General features: G+C 42.6%; 1 protein-coding gene across 4 annotated transcripts in view; it reads left to right on the forward strand.

The window, feature by feature from the left end:
- The first annotated feature begins 427 nt into the window (after nt 1-427).
- ZFR (zinc finger RNA binding protein) overlaps nt 428-23,351 on the forward strand; it is a 100,716-nt gene continuing 77,792 nt past the window's right edge. For 3 of the 4 annotated variants that reach the window (XR_016314880.1, XM_089689459.1, XM_089689461.1), the window contains exon 1: nt 428-574. The gene's annotated coding sequence lies outside the window, so the exon portion shown is untranslated. Of the gene's footprint in view, nt 575-2,222; nt 2,335-23,351 lie in introns of all 4 variants that reach the window. The other variant, XM_089689460.1, reaches the window with a different exon arrangement.

Here is a 23,351-nt window from a genome sequence, read left to right on the forward strand (position 1 = left end):
GGAGGAACACAAAGAGGCATTTGTAGCTCATTGGTCCTGAGGGGCCTGGGCAGGAAGATGAGGGGGCACCCTTCACTGTGGATTCACATTCAGTTTGGAGCACCTGCATGAAGAGTTTTTTTTTGTGTTTCACCTATTAGGACACTCAAGTATTTAGCATTATACATGTACAAGCTTTGTCTTTGGCTCCATGTGTGGTGAATGGAGCCTGTAAGTATCCAGTCTGGTACACGAAGCCTGCCTCAGGAACACACTACTCGGCCAGCCATCACTACACTGCGCGTTCCAGAATATTCCCAGCAGTGAAACCCCATTTACGCCGTTCCCTGCGGGCGTCATGACGTCACTGGCTGGCAGACGGCGCTCCGAGCGTGTAGAACGTCCCAGCAGTTGTAGCAGCTCACGCTGCGCCTCCCTTTGCCAATCACAAGGTGGCGACCGTCAGCTCTGTCCGGCCTTACGCACTGCCGGTGTTTGGCGTCACGCATTCTCCGCCCTCTTCAGTGTGGCGAGTGTGTGGAGCGGAGGACGTCTGTTCCCGGTGCTGGAGAGGAGAACGGAGCGGGCCGGACAGGTGTGTGGTCTGTGTGAGAAGAGGGGACAGTATCGGGGGACGGTAGAGGTGGGGGAGGGGGGTGTCCGGGAGGAGTGGACAGCGGGGGGGTGCAGGCTGCGGCCTAGTGATAAGCGCCTCCTCGGCCTGGCAGGATGGCGCTCTGTCCTCTGTGAGCCCGGAGTGCTGGGGGTGTTTTAGGATTAGCCTAGGCCCGGAGTGAGGAGGAATCCCACACCTGGTCCGAGGAGAGGACACAAAGGTGAGGAGAGAAGCCAGCCGGAGTACACCCCACCACACCGCCGCCCTCCTCCTCACCGACACATTGCCGTCACTTCTATATACAGATGGAGCAAATCTATTTGTTAGGATCTCTCTGAAAGCATAGCCCACCTTTACACACATGGAAGGATAGGTTCACCTTTGTACGTTCACACCAGGCGTCACACACGCTGCAGGTTCCTGTGCTCTTCACACGCGGGTTAGGTGCGATTGGAGCCCATTAACCACTTAGGCTCCATGCACACTGGTGGCTTGTTTGTAAGCCCCTAGAAGCTATTATCAGCATATTTATTTCTGCTCCAAGAATCTAACTAGTGTTCCCCTATGTGTCTGTGCACACTGCTTGAGGTCACGATAAACCTTTCAGCGTCTAGAAGCAGAAAACAAATGTTTTGGTGCATTTTTCTAGCAGAACAAAATGCTCCTAACAGATCTTTTTTTTTTTTTTTTTGTCTACATGTACTATAAAAAAATGCTAATAAAACGCTACGCTTCTGAAGGCTACTAAAAAAAATGCTGTTACCAGCAGTTTTTTATCCAAGGTTTTTCCCAGCAATTTTTAATTTTTTTAGCTTAACCGTTTCCCGTCCGCCCTATAGCAGAAATATTGCTACAGGGCGCCACGAGTGCGCAAAATCGTGTGTATATATAGAATTTATTTAGTGTGATTTTTGCACTTCCGTGTAGGGTGCGTGCTCCCTACGTGCAATGCCATTTGTGGTTGTGGCTGTCAGTCACCTGGTCCCGCCCACTAATTACTTGCTGGCACCCTGTGATTTCTGAAGATCTCTGACAGGGAGGAGGACTGTTTTGTTTACTAACAGTTCTCCTCCCTGTCAGCTCGGGCACACTGCTCTGAATGGTTGTGCACAGCCATTCACATCAGTGTGATTACAGTGAAGCACCAACACATCACCACAGAGTAAAACATCCCCAGCACACAGTTAACCCTTTCATCGCCCCTCATGTTAACCTCTTCATGCCCATTGTCATTAGTACAGTCAGTGATTTTTTTTTTTTCTTTTCTAGCACTGATCACTGTATTGGTGTCACTGGGGATGTCAGTGACACCAAGTCACTTCCCCCCCAGTGTCAGAATATCCACAGCAGTCCCACTATAAATCGCTGATCACCATCATTACTAGTAAAAAAAACAAAATACCACTATATATACTGCCAGTTTGTAAACGCTATAACTTCCACGTAAACCACGTCATTTACACATATTGGGATTTTGCTTTCAGCAAAGACATGTCGCAGAATACATTTTGGTGTAAATTTATGATTAAATTGATTTTTTTTTTATTTTTTACTGGACATATTTAATAGCAAAAAGTCAGAAATATTGTTTTTTTTTTCTCAAAATTGTTGGTTTTTTTTTTTATAGCGCAAAAAATAAAAAACGCACAGGCAATCATATACCTCCGAAAGAAAGCTCAATTCGTGGGGAAAAAGGACGTAAATTTCATTTGGGTGCAGAATTGCATGACCGCTCAATTGTAAGTTAAAGTAACGCAGCACTGTAATGCAGAAAATGGCCTGGTGAGGAAGGGTAAATCCTCAGGAGGGCAGCTGGTTAAAAAGACCGCTAGTGTTCACGGAGCTTCAAGTACCCAGCTTTTTCTGGCAGTTTTTGTTTACATGTAGCAATCACATATTTTTACTTGGAACCTCCAAAAATTCTATTTATATATGTAAAACATTTTTGCACAAGCCAAAAGAATAAAATGGTAGACGTTTCAATTACAACAGTATTTATGATTTTAAGAACTCTATTTTTTTTTTTTTTTTGGAAAAAATACTTTAATGAATTTTCATGCAAAAAACATAATATATACTTTTTTTTGGAAAATATAAATAATACTCTGAGTAAATAGATACCAAACATGTCATGCTTTAAAATCATGCACACCCGTGGAACAGCGACAAATGGCATACGCTTTACTATCTGTAGCTGATGCTTTAAAATCCTTCACAGTTTACCGGTCTAGATTTTCAGAGGAATATTATTATTATAATACAGGATTTATATAGCCCCAGCAGTTTGCGCAGCACTTTACAGCATGAGGGCAGACAGTACAGTTACAATACCATTCAAAACAGGAGGAATCAGAGGGCCCTGCTCATTAGAGCTTACAATCTAAAAGGGGAGGGTCCAGTGATACAAAGGGTAATAACTGTGGGGGATGGGCTGATGGAGAAAATACATGTACAGTTGTTAGGTGGTGGTTGGATAGGCTTCTCTGAAGAGAGTTTTCCAGGATCACTTAAAAGTGGACAGAGTAGGAGATAGTTGGTCAGATTGGGGTAGGGAGATCCAGAGGCTCGGGAGACGAGCATAGGAGGAGGCAACAAGGGAACTAGAGAGCAGAAGGTCTTAGGAGGAACAAAGAGAGCAATTTGGCTGTGTTTTATTTATTAATTTTTTTGAGCTGTAGGTTTAGTGCTAGAATTACTGCCCATGATCTGATGTTTGCAGTGGTACCTCACGTGTGGGACAATTGCGGTTTGTATGCATGTGGGCTTGGCATGAAAGCTTGGGGGCTGCTGGGGCACTTTAAGGTTTTTTTTGTTTTTTTTTCTCAGTCAAAAAAAAAAAGTTTATCACTTTTATTGCTGTCACAAATAATGTAAACATCCCTTGGGACCGCAAGAGGCAGTGACAGGTACTCTTTATGGAGGGATCTGGGGTCAGTAAGACCCCACATCCCTCCTCTGCCCTCAACAGCATTCAATCACACCAAGGCCAGTGTGACTGAATGCTTTTAGTTTTTAAAAATGGCACTCTGTATTTCCAAGTGTCAGGTCATCGCTTCCAGTTTACTATTTATGGAGCCGAACAAAGCCGATCTGGTCTTCATTTGGCTTTGTGACCTGTCACTGGCATGCCTAGTGTGGTCAGCTTTTAATAGGAAAGCAGAAGGACTGGCAGGAACACCAGGGAATTCATGCAAAGTAAGCAACACACAGAGAACAGGATACTTTCCATACATATTCTTTAACCACTTGTGGACCAGCGATGTACTCGCACGTTGCTGGATTTCAAGCAGTTATACCAGGATTATGCGTGCAGCTGCAGGCGTCATCCTGGTACTGATTTTTAGAGCCGCGGTCCACTTATAGCTCTATAGCTTTATATTCTAGCAGTGTTGTCACCCTAGAAGGGAAGTTGCAGGCAAGGCTTATACTGGCAGGATTGCCGGATCCAAGAATAAAAAGTATAACTAAAGGCAAAACTTTTATTTGTTTTTTTAGTTTTGGATAGTGGAGAGGGATTAGAACACCTGTCAGGTTTGTACTGCTGTCTGTGCCCCCCATTAAGTAGATTCCCTCTCTATTTGTTCTGTTTACCATTATCAGTGAAAGTAAAAGAAAACGCCACATTTGGGTTGTCCACAGAAAAGTAATAAAGGGGAAATCTTCCAATGGGGACACTAGTTCTGGTAACATGAGGGTCCCCAAGCAATTCCCTTAATTTGGAATCTCACTTCCTGTTTGGCTATGGGACAGGAAGTGCAGGGAAATCTCTGCAATTAGACACGGACGGCAAAAAAAAAAAATAAACCTCCCTTGCTTTATCCAAAATGGGAAAAAAATGATTTACTTATAGTTCTTGAAGCCTGTCACAAAAATGTGCTTTCTAGGATATTTTATTAGTATTCACATTTCTTTCCTTGATTTTTTTAAAAAAAAATTTTCCTCCTTAATATGTTCTGAGGCAAAGTTCTGAAGACCTTGCTTGTAGAGTGTGTTGGCTATGATAAAAGGTGGAATTGCTCTGAAACGGGTATATGTGGGATTTGGATTCCAACACCCTCAGCCACATGTTTTCTCTCCTCCGAGGACTCAGTCAGTGGTAGCAGTAGTAGCAGCCTGCTTGTAGATGCAGGTTGTGTCAGTATCACAGGTACTTGTTTTGCTCTGCAATCCTCTGGTAGTGATCTCTGTGCATGACTGCCCATGCATGCTGTTTCTGTAAGTTCCCTCCCTTGTTTTGAGTAAAGTGGATCTTTAAGTAGCTTTACAAATCTGCATGAATTCATTTGTGGCAGCCTTTTTCAACCTGGGGTGCCTTGAGGTTTCTCCAGGGGTGCCTTGGCAAAATGTATAAAAATTGGCAAAAACTTGTATACAAGCCAGCAGGGGGAACAAGCCTTTTAATTACACAAAGCCACAGGTTTTCATTGTACACCATTTCAACCATCAAGGTCAGTGGTTCTCAACCTGTGGGTCGCGACCCCTTTGGGGGCGAACAACCCTTTCACAGGGGTCACCGAAGACCATCGGAAAACACATATTTCCAATGTGTAGAGAGCAGCTACTGTGTAGAGAGCAGCTACTGTGTAGAGAGCAGCTACTGTGTAGAGAGCAGCTACTGTGTAGAGAGCAGCTACTGTGTAGAGAGCAGCTACTGTGTAGAGAGCAGCTACTGTGTAGAGAGCAGCAGTATTGGAGGTAAAACGACACTTCATGAATTATAATTACTGGGTAAATAATTTTATGGTTGGGGGTCACCACAACATGAGGAACTGTATTAAAGGGTCGCGGCATTAGGAAGGTTGAGAACCTCTGATCTAGGTGCTGCTGACCTGACCAATGACATCAGTTGATAAGGATGCCAGGTGCCTGCACAGCATTCCTGTTTGACCCTCCTCTGTACCTCTCCAGCAATGCTGGGGTCACATTAGCTCAGTGATGGAGACAAACTGAGGGAGAAGAGAAACATTGGAATACTAGTCAGTACTAGTGTGCAAAAACGTTTGCTTTGGAAGAGTAAATCGCCTCTAATGTTGTGTGTCTTACTTGTGTGGATGTTGCTGCGTTATATAAAACAGTTAAAATAGTTCTTTGCATTTTAGAATGGGGTGCCTCAGGACTGTCCATAGTTTTAGAGGGTGCCTTGAAATCGTAAGAATTTTAGAGGGTGCCTTGAAATCGTCCAGAATTTTTAGAAGGTGCCTTGAAATCGTCCATAATTTTAGAGGGTGCCTTGAAATCGTCCATAAATTTTTAGAGGGTGCCTTGAAATCGTCCATAAATTTTTAGAGGGTGCCTTGAAATTGTCCATAAATTTTTAGAGGGTGCCTTGAAATCGGCCGTCATTTTTAGAGGGTCGGCCGTAATTTATAGAGGGTGCCTTAACTTGAAAAACAGGTTAAGAAACACTGATGTACAGTAAAAGTATTATAAATAATTTAAAAAAAAAAGCCATACCATCTGTCAGTAATAAAGCCTTGAGCTGCAGGCAGATGACTTTGTTAAAGGTGAGATGCAACATTTTAACAAATCACAAGGTCAGAGGCAGATCATTGTGAACTCGGCAAAGGACTGCATAGACACCAGGATTTGACATGGTTGTCATCTCCATCTCATCACCCTAGTCCAGGAAATAGATGCTGACCTTGGATTATGCCTGAACAAAGTGGGTGCCGTCTTTCTGGGGTTAATAGCATTATCAGGAGTACTAAGACCTCTGTGAGAAGTAATAAATACCTGTAAATAGTTTTGGTATGGTAATATTGTAAATGGAGAACAGCCAAGTACTGGAACAGAGAGATCTCACAGCTGTTCTCCTTCAGATTTTAGAATCCAGCACATTGCTTAGCCCAGCAAACTTCACATATAATTTAAGGCTCATCTCTGGCCTAATGATAAACCTTCCTCCCACCCTGCACTATTTTTTATTTTTTTTTTCCCTGCGTTGTGATGCAAGATTTACTTGCCCAAATCTGCTGTCCAGGTCACTCAACGGTTCCATTTCTGGGTGCAGGGACTTGTATCCCCAACATGCTGATGTCACCACTGCAGACTCCTCTCTTGGATCCTAAGAGGACCTAGCTAAACCGCCAGTAGTAAATGTCAACCGCACACACACAGTGACCTGGAGAAATGCCTCATGTAAACAAAGGGGAGAAGATGTGGTTGGGGCTAGAGCATCACGTGACAATGGCTTTAGGTGAGTAAAAAAAAAAGGGGCAATTTAGGATTTTTTTTTCCTTTTTGTAATTCTATTGACCAGATAAAGGGGAGAGCCCAGGGATCCGCTTTAAAACTTAACTCCAGGCACAAAAACTTTGAATTAAATTTAATCCTCAATAGCTACAACATATAAATCCACTTTGTGAGCTCCAAATGCCTTTGAGAACCCAGATATTACCTTGTAAAAGTAGCGGTGTCCTGATGCTGGGCTGTACATAGCCTGTACATAGAGCAGAGTTGTGGGAGAGACCCAGCAGGCTTCTCCCACTTCAAATTAGCTGCCGAAGACTACAGGAGGGGGCGTAGACAAGAACACTCTCTCTGCACAAGGAGAGATGATTTTTTTGGTGACAGGTTCTCTTTATTGAGACATCCAAGGTCTAAAAGACCCTGGATGTTTCTCCTCTGCTCCCCTGAATGTAATGCAGTGCACATCGCACTTCATTACATTCTTTCCCGGCTTCAATTGCTGGGAGTCTCTTAACGTCTCAACATTATAACGTCACTTCTGGGTCAGGACAAGAAGGGGAGCGGACGTGTCCGCTCTCCTCCCTCCCCTCTAGCCATCAGCGGCAAGTTAGTCCTGGGCCCATGCCTGCAGATGGTCAAGCGAAACCCGGGAGACAATGGGTGGAGGGAGCTTCACATGGTGGGGGGGGGATTGGAGGGGCCGGCACTGTGTTGAAGCCGCCGACTGCTTCCACCTGACAGGTGAGCCCTGTTGCTTGCCCGCAGCAGGGCTGAAGGTTGGAAAAAAAAAAAACTACCTGCCCGACACCCGGAACTACATGTCCCGGGCGTTGGGCGATAGGAATTCAACATCCCTGCTCCTTAGCCGTGGCATATATCCCATGAGGCATCAGCTTCCACACTGTGGCTGGAGGAGGACAGGACCTATGATGCTTCATAAGGGGCTGGTTGCAAGAACCTGGAAGAGACAGCTGGCCCCTGATGACAAAAGACGGTGATGCTGGACCCAGCATTTTCCCTCAGAGTGCTGGATTCCAGGAAGACCATGCTGGATTCACCGGGCATGTGAGTTTGTTTACTGTGATTAACCCCCACAACGAAGGCAAGTGGGAATCTAAAGAGAAACCGCATAGGGAGTGCCATTCCTCATTAATGTTACTTGCATATCTGCATGACAGTCCTGCTGGTATCAGGAACAGTTGCAACTTTAAACAGCTATTTGCCGTTTTATGTTTTTCAGTGATACTTGTAATAAGCAACTCTCTGTTTTACTTGCTACAAAGGTTGAAAGTAGAGACTTTTCACTTGCACAATGGGACAATTGAGAAACTGCCTGTGACTCCAAAGCAAAGTGAACTGGAAGAATGGAATGTGTCACACACAAGAACAGGGTGTTTATTGTAAAGTTTATATCTGAAATCTTTCCACAGATAGAACAGAAAAACACGGCACTGTCCTGCACAATCATTCTAGGTTGGAACTTTAATATGAAGTTAGAATATATGAATTCATGTATAAGTTAGTATATACTTTTATTCAGCTCTATTAAATCAATTATTGCTTCAAATGTTAGACCGTTAGTATGAAAATTCTGAAAAGATATCAAAGTAGACCTCAGTAACTTTACAAATCTGCATGAATACATTGTAGCCGTTTCACCATTATATGGCAATAATATACTTAAAGGATAAGTTCACCTTTCGTAACAGGTTACACCCATACCCGCTTTTACAGCTAGCGGGGGATCTTCTTCTCCCCCCCCCCCGCTAGCTGTCAAATTATATTGCCTGCCTGGCCACATTACTCATTCATAGTCCTCTGTGAATGAGAGGCTACAAGTCCCAACAGCCTTAGCGGCTGTCTGCTTTTGGTTCTCAATGAACTACAGCGCTGTGGAGCGCCTTGGTAGTTCATTAATTCTTCCTGTCAGTATATCTGCTTGCTTGTACATCCCCTGTAGGGCAAGCAGATATACTGATAAATCTGCAGGAGACATCCATGGCACCAGTGATCTGGTTGCTGGTGCAATGCCTTCCAGGCTGCTTCAGACGAAAACACTAAATGCACTTTTTTACCTGCCAAAAAATGTCCATTTCTTATTTCTTACTAAAAGGTGAGCTTTAAAATTATGCTAAAGGCTTTTTTTTTTTTAATTAACATGTTGTACTTGCTCTGTGAAAGAACAGCCCCCTATCTCCCCCCCAAGACACACAGTATGAGTTTCAGCCCTGCCCCCGCTCCTTCCTCACTGGCACTGATTGACAGCATCCAGAGCCAATGAGGAGGCAGAGAGCTGGGACAGCAGCCAAAGCAGAGAACAAAATGCACTTACATTTGCACTTCTGTTATCCTGCTATCGACTGATGTGGCAGAGCAGCTCCAGGTTCTGAAAGGGTCCCGGCAATATTGTCAGGATCCAACCAGCTGCCTGCTTAACAGTTTACTCTGCATCTGAGAACCGAAGCAAGCTGTGTCCTCCCCTCTCCCCTGCACAATGCTCCAATGAACACCTGAGGGACAGACCAGAGAGTGGTGACTCAGTCACCTCTCTCTGCTCTGAGGACTGAGCAATCGGTCATGTGGTGGCTCATTTCTAAGGCTTAGAGATGATGTGGGACTGCAGCATAGAGGTGAGTATCTAGGTTTACTTTTTTACAAACCCCAAACTGCTTTAACTTCTTCCCGCCTGGCCTTTTGTAGGATAAAGGCCAAACGAGATCCCTATTATTCTGGTAGGATGTCATTTGATGTCCTCCCAGAATTGAGGCGCGATCTGTTACCGACTGTGCCCACCAGATCACAGACAGATCACTAAACTTGCCCACTGCCATTGTCATTTGATTGCTGACCAATCACAGCAGATCACATGACAGTTGTAAACAATGAATTGCAGAAAAAAATCCTGATCACTTGCCCAGAAGAGTATAGTGTTTTCTATGGTAACATTGTATTGCTCTGGTCACAGGAATAGAAATAAAAATCCTAGGAATTAATAGATTTTTTTTATTGATACATACTGTTGCCAGTCAGTGTCCCTGATCACTGCCGCACCAGTTATGATGCTGTACTGCAGTGGTTACAATATTAGAAAAAAAAAATTGTGAAACTTCATTTCTTTTCCACAAAATTATGACCACTTCAAAAAACTCGCCATTGCTGTTAATAAATACTTCAGAGTGTCTGCTTTCCGAAAAGTGGTCATTTGGGGCGTTTGTACTGTACTGACATTTTTGGGCCTCAAGAAATGAGATAGGCAGTCAGTACATCAGGATTTATAGATATATTCCACAGTCTTGGGGACTCTATAGCTTTCTAACTAAATCGTAAACACTGATTTAGGTAATTTTCACCAAGGAAATGTAGCAGAATACATGTTGGCCTAAATTTGTGTAGAAAGATTATTTATTTGCAAAATTTTATAACCAAAACGAGGAAAAACACATTTGTGTTTTCAAAATTTGTGGTCTGTTTTTTTTTAATTTATAGCGCAAAAAAATAATATACCACCAAAAGAAATCTCTATTTGTGTTAAATTTCATATGGATACAGTATTGCATGACTGCGCAAATTGTCATTAAAAGTGCGACAGCACTAAAAGGTGAAAATTGGTTTGGGCAGGAAAGGGATAAAAGTGCCCGGTAGACAAGTGGTTGAAATCAATAAAAAAAAAAATAAAAATGGTGTCTTTAAGGCTCCATTCAAGGTGGAGATGTCACCTCAATGTTGAGATTTTACCTATCTGAGGAAAGGCTTCTTCTGCCTGTAGCGGTCTCCTCCCCTCCAGTGATCAAGTTGCAATATTGTGACCTCATTTAAGACCAAACTTTTTGTGTTTTAGAAAGCGATGAGAGGTAAGAACTCCTGTCAGGTTCATTGCTGTATGCGCCCCAGCTAGTATTGCTCTCCTTATTTGTCCTAGTGACCAATGTCACTGAAATTGAAGGAACATCTATAACCAAAGCAGTAACAGAGGGAACGTCCTCCCAGTAGAGGCATTTGTTCAGGTGACAATTTGAGATTTCTCCAAGTTTAAAGAGGTTTTCTTTTGCTTTATGTTGTGTCCACAGGACAGGATTTGAAGAGAAATTTCCCCAAGACACATATTGGGGGGTTTACTGATAGGGTTTTATATGCTGTACTCTATCCAAAAAGTGAACATTTATTGGCTTTACATATATTTTAAAGTAGAATTAAAGACATAACCATCCCTTCTGCAAATAAACACAATTTTAATTCCTGTCAGGTTTTTGCCATTTTTGTCCCATTTAGGAGATTTTCCTTCACTTCTTGTCATAGCCAAAACAAGATGTGAGGAATCCATGGTTGTCACCAGAACTAGTGTTTTCATTGGACTATTTCCCCTCTACTACTGTGGCGATCACACCAAAATTTAGGATTTTCTTTCACTTTTGGAGATATGAGTAACAAATAGGGTGAATCTCCCTAATGGGAGGCAAAAATAAAAACCTGACAGGTGCACTAATCCCTCTCTATTCTAACCAAAAGTTAAATAAATTGCCTTTAGTTAAACTTAAAATCTAATGGTGTGAGGCTGCAAGTGGGACTGGTCTATGTCAGACATTGTGATCACTGCCAACCACTGCACATACGTCAGAATATACATGAGCTAGTGCCTGGACAAACATGGCAGTGACCTTCTGAAAAGAAAAGTAGGAGGCAATGCTGGTGGGAGTACGAAGTTCTCTGAGAGACAAAAGCTGTTTGTGACCGTTGCGCACACACAGATTATTTAGCATGCATACACATGAAAATAAATGTATCAGATTTTATGTCTGCTTCTACTAAACTCTCGAGCTAAAATCTCAAAATTCTAACCACTTCCCGACCAGTTAACGTACGTATACGCCACCAGTTTGGAAGGTTATGCCAGGATGATACCTTTAGCTGCAATCATCAACCTGGTATTTTGGGTTTTTTTTTCCTCCAGGCGATGCTTTATTTGGTAAAACTGATCTTTGTGCCTAATTTAGCACTGGATCACTTTTACAAGCAGCGGGAACGGTCAGTACGGTACCCCTGCCACTCTCTGCTCCCTCTCTGGGCTCTCCCGTACCACTGGGAACGTCCCTTATCCCCTCTATGGTATATGAAAACTGAAGCAGCAAGTATTTTATCACTTCTGGATTCCGTCTTGTTTACTGGGCAGAGGAATCTGTGGACTGAATCAAGTTTGATCCGAAGCTTTCAAGGGCAGAGATATGGGATCTAATAGACCCCAGATGTCTCATTAAGACCTGTCCCTGCCTATTGCTATCACAATTTACATTCCTTGTGGTAACAAGAAAAGTGATTTACCCCCCCCCCCGACCTGGCCATTTTTTCTTTGGTGCTGAATTACTTTAACTGCCCATTGCACTGTCATGCATTGCTGCACCCCAATGATATTTATATCCTTTTTTTCCCCTCAAAATGGAGCTTTCTTTCGGTGGTGTTTGATTGCCTCTACATTTTTTTTATTTTTTGCACTTAGTAAAAAATGTTCTCAAAATTGTTTTTTTTTTTTTTTTTATTTGCTATTAAACATGTCCAGTAAATAAATGTTAAAAATCAAATATAAATTTAGGCCAAAATGTATTTTGATACATGTCTGCTAAAAAAAAAAAAAAAATCCTAATATGTGTAAATTAATTGGTTTACGTGAAAGTTACAGGGTTTACAAATGGCAGTATATATACTGGAATTTTTTATTTTTTTTTTTAAACTAGTAATGGTGGTGATCAGCAACTTATTGCGGGACTGCTGCAGCCATTCTGACACTGGGGGGGAACTGACTTGGTGTCAGTGACATCCCCAGTGACTCCAATTCAGTGATCAGTGCTAATAAAAAGCACTGGCACTGGGCAGGAAGGGATTAACATCTGGGACGATAAAAGCGTTAGCTGTGTGCTGTGTGTGTGCTTTACACTGTAAGCACACTGCTTTATATGGCTCTGCTATGTAGAGCCATACAAAGCAGTGTGCAGGAGCTGAAGGGAGAGATCTGTATACACGGTGATCTCCAGGTTCTGGCGGAGAATCACCGTCCAGGCCCCGGTGATTGACAGCCGAGGCCACCAATGGGAGCACAGGTAGGGCGTGCGTGCCCCCTACCCGGAAATGCAAAATCACATGTATACATGATTTTGCGCACCCCTGCCACCCTGTAGCAGTATTTTTGCTATAGGGCAACGGGAAAGCAGTTAAAGCACTCTTGACCCCCTCCTTTCCCTCCCCCTCCCTTATGTTTTTGTGCATTAAAATTCATTAAATGTATTGTTTCCAAAAAAAAAATTGTTTGAAAAACGATTGGTCAAATATTGTGTGACAAAAAATTGAAATGCTGACCGGTTTCTCTAGAGCCAACACCCACTGTGTGACTGATGACAATCAACACAGGGCTCTGTACAGAGGGAACATCTCTGTTTATCTCTACAAAGCAGGGATAAAAAAAAGGCTCTGTCCACAAAAGCAGCACATGTTTATATTGTAAAGCGCTGAGCAAACTGTTGGCGCTGTATAAATCCTGTATAATAATAATACATGTTACACAGTGTTGGGCACACATTTAACCCCTTGATTGCTCTAAATGTCAACCCCTTCCCAGCCAGTGGCATTGGTACAGTGGCATTGTATAGTGTTGTCACTGATCACTGTATTAGGCTGGCCATACATTATACAATTTTTTTTTTTTACAATATCCTTTAGATTTACCAAAACCGTATAATATGAGGTCAAGCCTAAACACCTTCAATTTGTATGCAATCAGGCAGTCCCTTGCACTACATAGTTGAAGATAAATCTAAAGGAAATTGAATTATAAAATTGTGCAATGTGTGGCCAGCCTAAGTCCTCATGCACACTGGATTTTTTTACAGAGGCTGTTTTTTGATATTTATTTCTAAAGCTAGTAAACTCCCCAGCATGTTATGCACACATAGACTGTAATCCTCGTTTTTGTGGCTGGAAAAAGACCCCCAGAATTAGTGGGTTTCTAGAGTTTTTTTTAGCTTTAAAAACGCTCTAAAGCTGAAAAACGCGATAAATCGTGGCAAGCTGGCGTTGGATTTTTTTTTTGGTTAAAAAAAAAACCTGTAAACGCTTACGTGGCAAAATTCCGCTAAATGCTAACGCTAAAAAATGTTTTTAATGTGACTTTACACAGCTAACGTTACCAGCGTTATTAAAACACCCCATGTGCAGGCAGCCTTCGTGTCACTGGTGATGTCAGTCCCATTATAAGTCACTGATCACTGCCATTAATAGAATTAAAATATATACACACTGCTCAGAAAAATAAAGCACTTTTTAATCAGAGTATAGCATTAAACTCCTGGGATATTGGTCTGGTCACTTAAGTAGCAGAGGGGATTGTAAATCCGCTTCAGCTGCTTCTACTACTGGTAGAATAAGGTGATACCTGGACCCTACAGAGGTTGCACAGGGAGTCCAACTCCTCCAGGATGGCACATCAATACGTACCATTGCCAGAAGGTTAGCTATGTCTCCCAGCACAGTCTCAAGAGCATGGAGGAGATTCCAGGAGACTGGTAGTTACTCTACGAGAGCTGGGCAGGGTCATAGAAGGCCCTTAACCCATCAGCAGGTGCAGTGGGTCCTGGGTTCCTCCTGGTGCACGACAGTGCCCGGCCTCATGTGGTGAGAGTATGCAGGCAGTTCCTGCAGGATGAAGGAATTGATACCATTGAATGGCCTCCACTCTCGTCTGACCTAAATCCAATAGAACACCTCTGGGATGTCATGTTTTGTTCCATCGGATGCCACCAGGTTGCGCCTCAGACTGTCCAGGAGTTCAGTGATGCTCTGGTCCAGATCTGGGAGAAAATCTCCCAGGACACCATCCATCGTCTCATTAGGAGCATGCCCCGATGTTGCCAGACATTCATACAAGCACGTGGGGGCCATACAAACTACTGAGTACCGTTTTGAGTTGCTGCAATGAAATTTCAGCAAAATGGACCCGCCTGCTGCATCATTTTTTCACTTTGATTTTTGGGGTATTTTTCATTTCCATCAAACGATGGGACATCCTAGATCTGATGTGTTTTCAAAGTGTTCCTTTTAAGTGTGTGTTTTTTTTATACACCACAGTATAGATTGCGGGGGGAAAAAAACAAAAAAAAACCGATGGTGATACAATAGCACAAGAAACCTATTTCTGATTTTGTTTGGGTACAGTGTAGCATAACCATGCAATTACTAGTTAAAGTAGCGCGGTGCTAAATAGGGAATAATTGCGTGGTCATGAAGGGGGTAAAACCTTCTAGAGCTTAAGTGAAAAAGAATATAATAGATAATTTTCAAGAACCTGCTGCAGAGAAATAATGTGCAGCCATAGCTGAAGCAAGTGCATGTAGACAGGAAGTGGGTAAAAAAGGATGGAGAAGATCAGCAGTGCTGAGATGCAAAATGGTTTGAAAAAATGGGAAAACTGTATTTAGTTTAGCAAAGATACTGCCATAAGGAATGGCAAGGGTCACTTTAAAGCTGAGTTTAAAGTGTGGCTTATCAAATTTGCTTTGAATCTAGGAGCCATCTTATAAAGGAGTCCGGAGGGGTCCAGTGTCGGGAGGGGGACAGGTGGGGGGCAGTATCACACACACATTGGGAAGCAACAGTCCCAGCTCTCACCTGTCCAGCAGCGACATGAGTGGTGTGGATGGGGCGATCAGTGCGGGAGGCCGTCTCCTACACTCCTTGGGCTCTCCGGGGGCCTGGCTCTTGTGGAGCTGTGCAGGGGGTTCGGGGGGTTCTTTGCCCAGGAGAGGTGTGCATGGGGAGGGATGATGGGGATTCTAGGGGTCCCAGGACATTGGGTTGGACTCCGCTCTTTAAGATGGTGGAGAGGGGATGGCTTAGGACATGGGATGGGAGAGCGCAGGGCAGTGTGAGCTGGCGGTATCCCAGGCTCAGGGACTCAGGTTCTCATCGATGTGGTGACCTGTCGAGCCATGGTGGTTTTAAATGGTATGTTCACCTTTACAAAAAAAAATGCAGGCAAGGGGTGTTTATAGCTCCTACTAAAATTGAATAATGCCCTTGCAATAGGTGTAGGCAATTTACATACCTCCTGAAACCTGACTGGTATAATCCCAGGACATTGCTAAGTGATTCAACCCCCCCTCACATGCTCTTTCTCTCCTCTGATTCTCTAGCTCTGAGTTCAACGTTTGAGAGATCCCTCCTGGGATGGTTGAGGTGAACAGTAACGACTAGACCTCACTTAGCAACATCCTAGCAACGTCCTGGAAGTATTCCAGTCAGGCTTCGTAAGACACATAAATGGTGTACACCTAATGAAAGATCATTATTCAACTTTAGTCAGAGCTGTTCAGTTTGTTTTGATCTACAGACACCTCTTATCTGTACAGGCAGTTTTTTTTTTTTTTTTTTTTTTCACAATCTGCTTTATATTTCGACTTCCTTGGTTACTTATTTCCTTCCTCATCAATATGTAGCTACAATATGCAACATTTTTAAATAATTTTCTGTTAACATTATTGTATCTAAAGTAAGTGTAATAATATCACTGGATCCCTCTCTCTAGTATGCGAACATTCATTTAGGTTACTTTCACACTGCTCTGTTGCAAAAACGCAGTAAAAATGCATACGTGGTTTTGAACCTGTAAAAAAAATGTAACTAAGATAAAATGGCACCGCAGGGGTGTGGGGGTTTTTTTTATGCGTTTTTTCATTCATTTCAATGATTTGTTTTTTGTTTTTTTGTTTATACCACACTGTTCCTAAATTGCAGCTTATAGGACTTGCAATGAAATGGACCTGCAACTGACCAGTGTCAAGCGTTCTCTAGGATTTAATGGTCATGCGTTTTTTTTTTTGTTTTTTTTTGTTCTTTTGCATGTTTTTTACATGCAGAAATGGAAGAAAAACTGACTAGTGTGAAAGCAGCCTTACCCATCTGTATTGAGACAATAGGACAGAACTACTGGAAATGTCCACTGTAGCCTTGTCCATAACAAATATTATTTGTGTACTATACAGAAATGTTGTTGTGGGTAGCACTGTTCGCTTTTTATTTAACATAGATAGGGTGAGGTCCTGTAGTCTTATGAACAATATAACTGATAAGAATGCATCACAGGAGGAACAGCACAGGAAGTTAACAATTTCTGGCAGGATCTACTAGTGTCGGTTTATCAAACTGATATAACAAAACCCTTTTTCAGAGGTATATTCAAAAAGACCAAAATGAGGAAGTAAGAAGTTTGTTAGGGTTTACATACCCTTTAATTCAACATTTCATAATTACCCGACTAAAAGAAATTACATATTTTATGATGCAATCTTTACCAAAGTAAGTTATCATTGAAAGTAAAAGAATCTCAAATTTTGGGTCGTCCCCAGAAACGTAATAGGGAGGATAAATATTTGAATGGGGACGCTAGTTCTGGTGACCTGGTGGGTCCCTAAGGGATTCCCTTAATTTGCAGGGATTTCTTCCCACTTTCTTTTTGGCTATGGGACAAGAAGGGAAATATCTGCAATGGGGAGCAGATGGCAAAAAAAAAAAAAGATCTGATGGGGGTGATAACCCTCCCTTACTCTATCCAAACTGATAGTTTTGCCTATAGTTCTACTTTAAAGACTGCTGTGAATCTGTTCAATCCATGTTGATCCATGTTGACACCTTGGGGTTTATTTACTAAAGCTGGAGAGTCCAAAATCAGACTCCCTTCTGCATAGAAACCAATCAGCTTCCAGGTTTCATTGCCAAAGCTTCATTGAACAAGCTGAGGTTAGAAGCTGATTGGTTTCTATGCAGAAGGGAGTCTGATTTTGGACTCTCCAGCTTTAATTAATAAATCCCCTTATGTCAACTAACGTTGCAGTACAATGTGGGTGAACCTGCCGGTCATGCGAACTTCAAATTTGCTTGCTGAACAGTTCAAGTAGTTAACCTGTTGTTTTTTTGTTTTTTTTTCCCCCCAGTAAAGCTTTTGTTGGCCTTTCATAAGCACTGGATAGCTTCACGGAGAAGTCAGTAGACCCAGACATATTAGCAGCTGAAAGTATGTTCTGATGTAGACTTTCTCTGTTAAAAAAAAGAAAAAAAAAAAACTTTGAACCCTTGTCCTGCAATTTCCTATAGGTGCTGAAATGAGATGGGCCCTATTAGTAAGGGATACATGCAGACCTACAGTACTCTGCATTCAGATCTGTAATATTTATGAATCGAAATACAACCATATTATGTCCTTTGGGTCAATGCATGCTGGTCCATATTGTTCAGCTGTGTAAAAAAAATAAAAACTGGAAAAATCTGCATCTGAGGGCAAGCATTTGTAGTGTATTTTACACTGCACACATGTAAATGTTTGTGCTTACCTTTACAGGTGTACAGCACAAATGTGCCACTGATTACACACTGTTAATGTTTACATGATGGACACTTTCATCCTAACAACTATCCCTCTGATTAAACATTGTTGATAGGCATATGTTGGCCCCAAGCAGTGACGGGGCCAATAAAGTGCATTTGCACTGTACGATGTGGGGTTCTAAATGTTGGCACATGCGTACAGTGTATGATGACCAAGATCCTGCCACCAAATCCTACTTAATATACTACACGTGTGAATGGAGCCTTAAAGCAGAGCTAAACGGTTTTTTTTTTTCTTTTTTTTTGTTATACTGTATATTTGTGTGTTAAGCAGACGATAAAGCTGGGCATACACATCCATAAGGAAGTACACAATAGGTACATCATTCCACACTGTACTTTCAGCTGAGGCAGAGTATACTGTACAAAGATGTTGTTAATATCGGTAAGTTTTATATAGGGGCAGCACAGTGGCTAAATGGTTAGCACTTCCGCCTGGCAGTACTAGGGTTGTTGGTTCGAATCCCAGCCACGGCACCTCCTGCCTGGAGTTTGCATGTTCTCCCTGGGCCTGCGTGGGTTTCCTCCGGGTACTCCAGTTTCCTCCGACACGCCAAAGACATGCTGGTAGGTTAATTGGATCCTGTCTAAATTGACCCTTGTATATGAGGTTTTTTTTTTTTCGTGAGTTAGGGACCTTAGACTGTACACCCCTTGAAGTTTAGGGACTGATGTGAATGTACAATATATATATGTAAAGCGCTGCGTAAATTGACAGTGCTATATAAGTACCTGAAATAAATAATAAATATAGGATAAGCACTATTAAAAGGGATAAATGCAGCAGTCAGAAAAGAGCGAGAGGTGATTGAGGAGTAGAGGAGGTGGAATCGAAGAGGAAAAAATACAACTGCACAACAAATGTGCTATTGTTAATCGTATAAGGAACGCAAGTCCCCTTTCATATGACGGTTTTGATCAGGCAGTCCTGATCAGAAAATCCATTCATCTTTATGGATCGGCGGGTGTAAAAACTTGTGACCGTTTACTCTTGTCTACCTCTGATCCGGTCCGCTAAAAGCAAATAGAAGGGGATCCCTTCTCCTTGTAGGCAAATTGGAGGGCAGTCAGATGCAGACACAGCTGCTCCTTTTACACCCAGGCCACCCATAGAGCACAGTGTGCGAGAATAATGTAGCCCATATTTTATAACATTTTTCATATTGGTCTTTGTACGTGTAGAGTCAGCGCTCTGCCTTCATGATCCTGTCCGCCTCCCGGCAGATAATAGTGTGTGCCACTTTCCCAAAACACGGTATAAGACATTTTGCTGCATTCAGAAGGTGGGGTAAGACTGTGTTCGCTTTACTAAGTTAGAGAAGGCAGCTCTTTATTGCAGAGGAGACATGCTATGTCTCTTCTGCAGTAATACTTCCTTACCTGCTCATTTTTCTATTGAATGTACCGGTATGCTGGGCTTTGCAGCTCAGTGTGCATTCCCAGTACAATCTGGCTGTTCCAGAATATTTGCTGTGCGCTTGTATGAGATGTCATCACCTACTGTCCAGTCAAGACGGTGAAAACACAGCACCTGATGAGACGGCGGCCGGCGAGGATGTGACCACTGCATCGCTGGAATGTGGAGGTGGTTTTATTTTCACTTTTATTGTTTCTAAGCGTGTACAAGGGGAAAAACTGAATCGGTATGGAACTTTAGCTTCTAATAGTTCTGAATTCACTGAATGCTTTGCTATTGCGTTTATACTGAAGGTAACCTTTGCTTATGCAACCTTCTTCATTATCTACTCTGTTTCAGTTGCCCAGCATGTTTTATCCACTCTTGGGTTGTGAAGCTCACTTGAATGCACTGTACTGTTGAATAGGTTGATTGTAAGGAAAATGACAAATGGGCAATTCTGATGGCAACACCACATAAGGCAGAATTACCACACCTAAAGCTGATCTCTGGGTTTTAGGGAAGTTTAAATAGTTTGGCCTAACCTTGTTCACACAAACTATTTACTTCACTAATAGTAGCGGCTATGTGTACTGTATAAACTACACTGCTCAAAACAATTAAAGGAACACTTTTGAAAACACATCAGATCTCAATGGGGAAATTATGCTGGATATCTATACTAGTATGGACGGGGTAATGTGTTAGGAACGTAAGGATGCCCCATTGTTTGATGGAAATTTAATTATCAACCTACAGAGGACTGAAATCAAAGACACCCCGAAAATCAAAGTGAAAAAATGATGCAGTAGGCTAGTTAATTTTGCTGAAATTTCATTGCAGCAACTCAAAATGGTACTTGGTAATTTGTATGGCCCCCACGTGCTTGTATGCATGCCTGACAACATCGTCGAATGCTCCTAATGAGACGACGGATGGTGTCCTGGGGTATTTCCTCCCAGAGCTGGACCAGGGCATCACTGAGCTCCCGGACAGTCTGAGGTGCAACCTGGCGGCATCTGATGGACTGAAACATGATATCCTAGAGGTGTTTTTATTGGATTTAGGTCAGGCGAGTGTGGGGGCCATTCAATCGTATCAATTCCTTCATCCTCCAGGAACTGTTTGCATACTCTCGCCACATGAGGCTTTGCATTGTCGTGCATCAGGAGGAACCCAGGACCCACTGCACCAGTGTAGGGTCTGACAATGGGTCCAAGGATTTCATCCTGATACCTAATGGGAGTCAGTGTGGCATTGTGTATCCTGTAGAGGTCTGTGCGTCCCTCCATGGATATACCTCCCCAGACCATCACTGACCCACCACCAAAACGGTCATGCTGAACGATGTTACAGGCAGCATAACATTCTCCATGGCTTATCCAGACCCTTTCACGTCTGTCACATGAACCTGCTCTGATCTGTGAAACGCACAGCGCACCAGTGGCGAACCTGCCAATTCTGACTTTGCGGAGGGACAACCAGTCACATCCAAGCTACACCCCTCCCATAGTTGCTTGAAAGTTGCATCAAAGTTGCACTCTAAAGTTGCATGACTTTGGAGTTTTACAAGTGTGATTGGGGACTTAGACTCACAGAATTAGAATTCTTAGAATTCACAGTGTGAATTGTCAACATTTTCTTTGTGGGTGTTCTTGTCGGCCCCATCCCTTCCTACATCCATCCTTCAGCTGAAAAAAAAATTGAAGGAGCAAGGTTGACAATTGTTGGCCAAAGCAGCAGCTGCGTCCAATTGAATGCAACCTGTTTGGCTATTCTGATAGCAGCTGGTGGCAGCTGTCAAGATGCAGAAGTCCAGCAGGGGCATTTGACCATGCACACTGTATGGTGTGGGATGAGGAAAAAGTGCTTGTCTAGCAATAAGATTGCTTGTCTGACATCAACCTAAGGATGCAGATTTTTTTCTATGACTATTTTGTGCAGAATGGCCTTTGAAGGCTAGGTTCAGGGGATACTTGCCTTTTTATGTTGAACTTTCCCTACTTTATTACAACTGGTTGAAATATTCTCTTGTATATCTTTCACAGAAATTTGAATAGTTTCCCCATCATGGATGGCATTAACCATTTAATGTATATCCTCCTGTGTGTTTTGTTTCATCATCAGAATTGGTGGTAGTTTTATTTTAAAGAAGTTGGTTTTGGTTTCTGGTAGCCTGAGATAAGCTCAGCTCACTGCATGTTTTATTTGTATGTCTCCAGTGTTCATTATTCATGTCATGTCATGTGAACTCTTTACAAACAAAGGTATCCTTTTTATCCTGCAGTGGTAAATGGCCGCTGCTCAGTTCTCCGGCATTCTCAGAGGAGACAGTTCTTCTCTGAATGCCTTTTTATGAAGCAGTGTAGATTGCTTCCAATGGGGGAGAGAAGCGATCTACAGACGCTTTGAACCCTAGGAAACGGCTGCTGTTACTGTAATCTCGCCAAATTACAGTAAGATCAGCCAAAAACCGTTTACTAAGCAGCGGTAAATGACTGCTCTTTCGTTTGCGATTCCCTCGATTCTCTACCTCTGGGTTGGAGAATCTGGAGGGAGAACACAGATCGCCAGTGAAGGGCTGAGATCGCTCCTTCATACACTGGCAGTCTGTGTGCTGAGATGATCAGTGGAGAACATGTTCTCCGCTGATCATCTGTTTCCTAAACCACTAATGATCGGAGATCAGCAACGATCCTCAGGATAGCCGCTGATCTCAGTTTTATAAAAAGGACCCCTAAATCTTAAGCCATCTAAACCCACCCATTGTTCAAGCAGACGAGTATACTGTTAGACTTCTTTGTTGTGTTGTCTAGAGCAGCTGTGGCTACAAATTACAAGTAACAAACAATTATGGCTTGTTCACACAATATCCAGTGGGCCCTGTTAAAATTGTAATTTTGTGACAAAAAAGTAAATGGTGCGATGCATTGTAACAATGTGTTGTACTGTCTGTATACATCACACAACAATGTGCACACAGTTCAGCGTGTAGACTGGTGTAAATGAAAGCAGGATTTGGTGTAGTCAGGGTAGTAAAGAATGGTTACTGATGCTATGGCTTTCTGTATATTGCACATAAAGTAATTAACATTTTTTTTTTTTTTTTTGCAGGTAAATGTGCATTTGTTTTTTTGTGTCTGGAGCCTCTAAGGGCCTATTCACACCAGAAACTGCACACAACTGCGCATTTTGACTGCATGTTTACATGCCTTTGAATTGCATTTGATGTGCGTTTCACTCGCATTGCGTTTTGCTCTGCAATTATCATGCGGTTGCAGTTCATTTTTCTATGCATTTTTGGCTTGGCTTTCTAATATTTCCTTTTGAGGTCCCTACTTCATAATTTGTAGAGAGAAGCATGTCCCATCATTGGTACAGGCAGAAGAGGGGTCCATGTGATTATTGGGGGTCCATATAATCACTGCACTGTGTTCTGGAAGATGTTAACTGATATGGCTATCCTGATAATCACATGCAGTAATCAATTTGCCAACGTTCTCTTTTCTGTCTATATCCATTTTTTTATAATCTGGGTAAATTCTTGCTGTGATTTTTCTCCCAGATCTGCCTGTTTCTTCTGTTGTCCTTGTAATGCTTATGTCTCGAGTCATAGAGCACAGGGTACTCCAGGACCATTGGGATGAAGTCCTCTGCATTTATGGGTGACCTGTATGCCATTATGGCTGTACAATGGCACACACAACATGCACAGGTCCAGGAAGTGGAATGGGGAGGGACAGGTCATAG

The sequence above is a fragment of the Staurois parvus genome, unplaced genomic scaffold (assembly GCF_062004578.1).
Source record: "Staurois parvus isolate SC_StPar_1 unplaced genomic scaffold, SC_StPar_1.0 ptg000475l, whole genome shotgun sequence".
NCBI lineage: Eukaryota > Metazoa > Chordata > Amphibia > Anura > Ranidae > Staurois > Staurois parvus.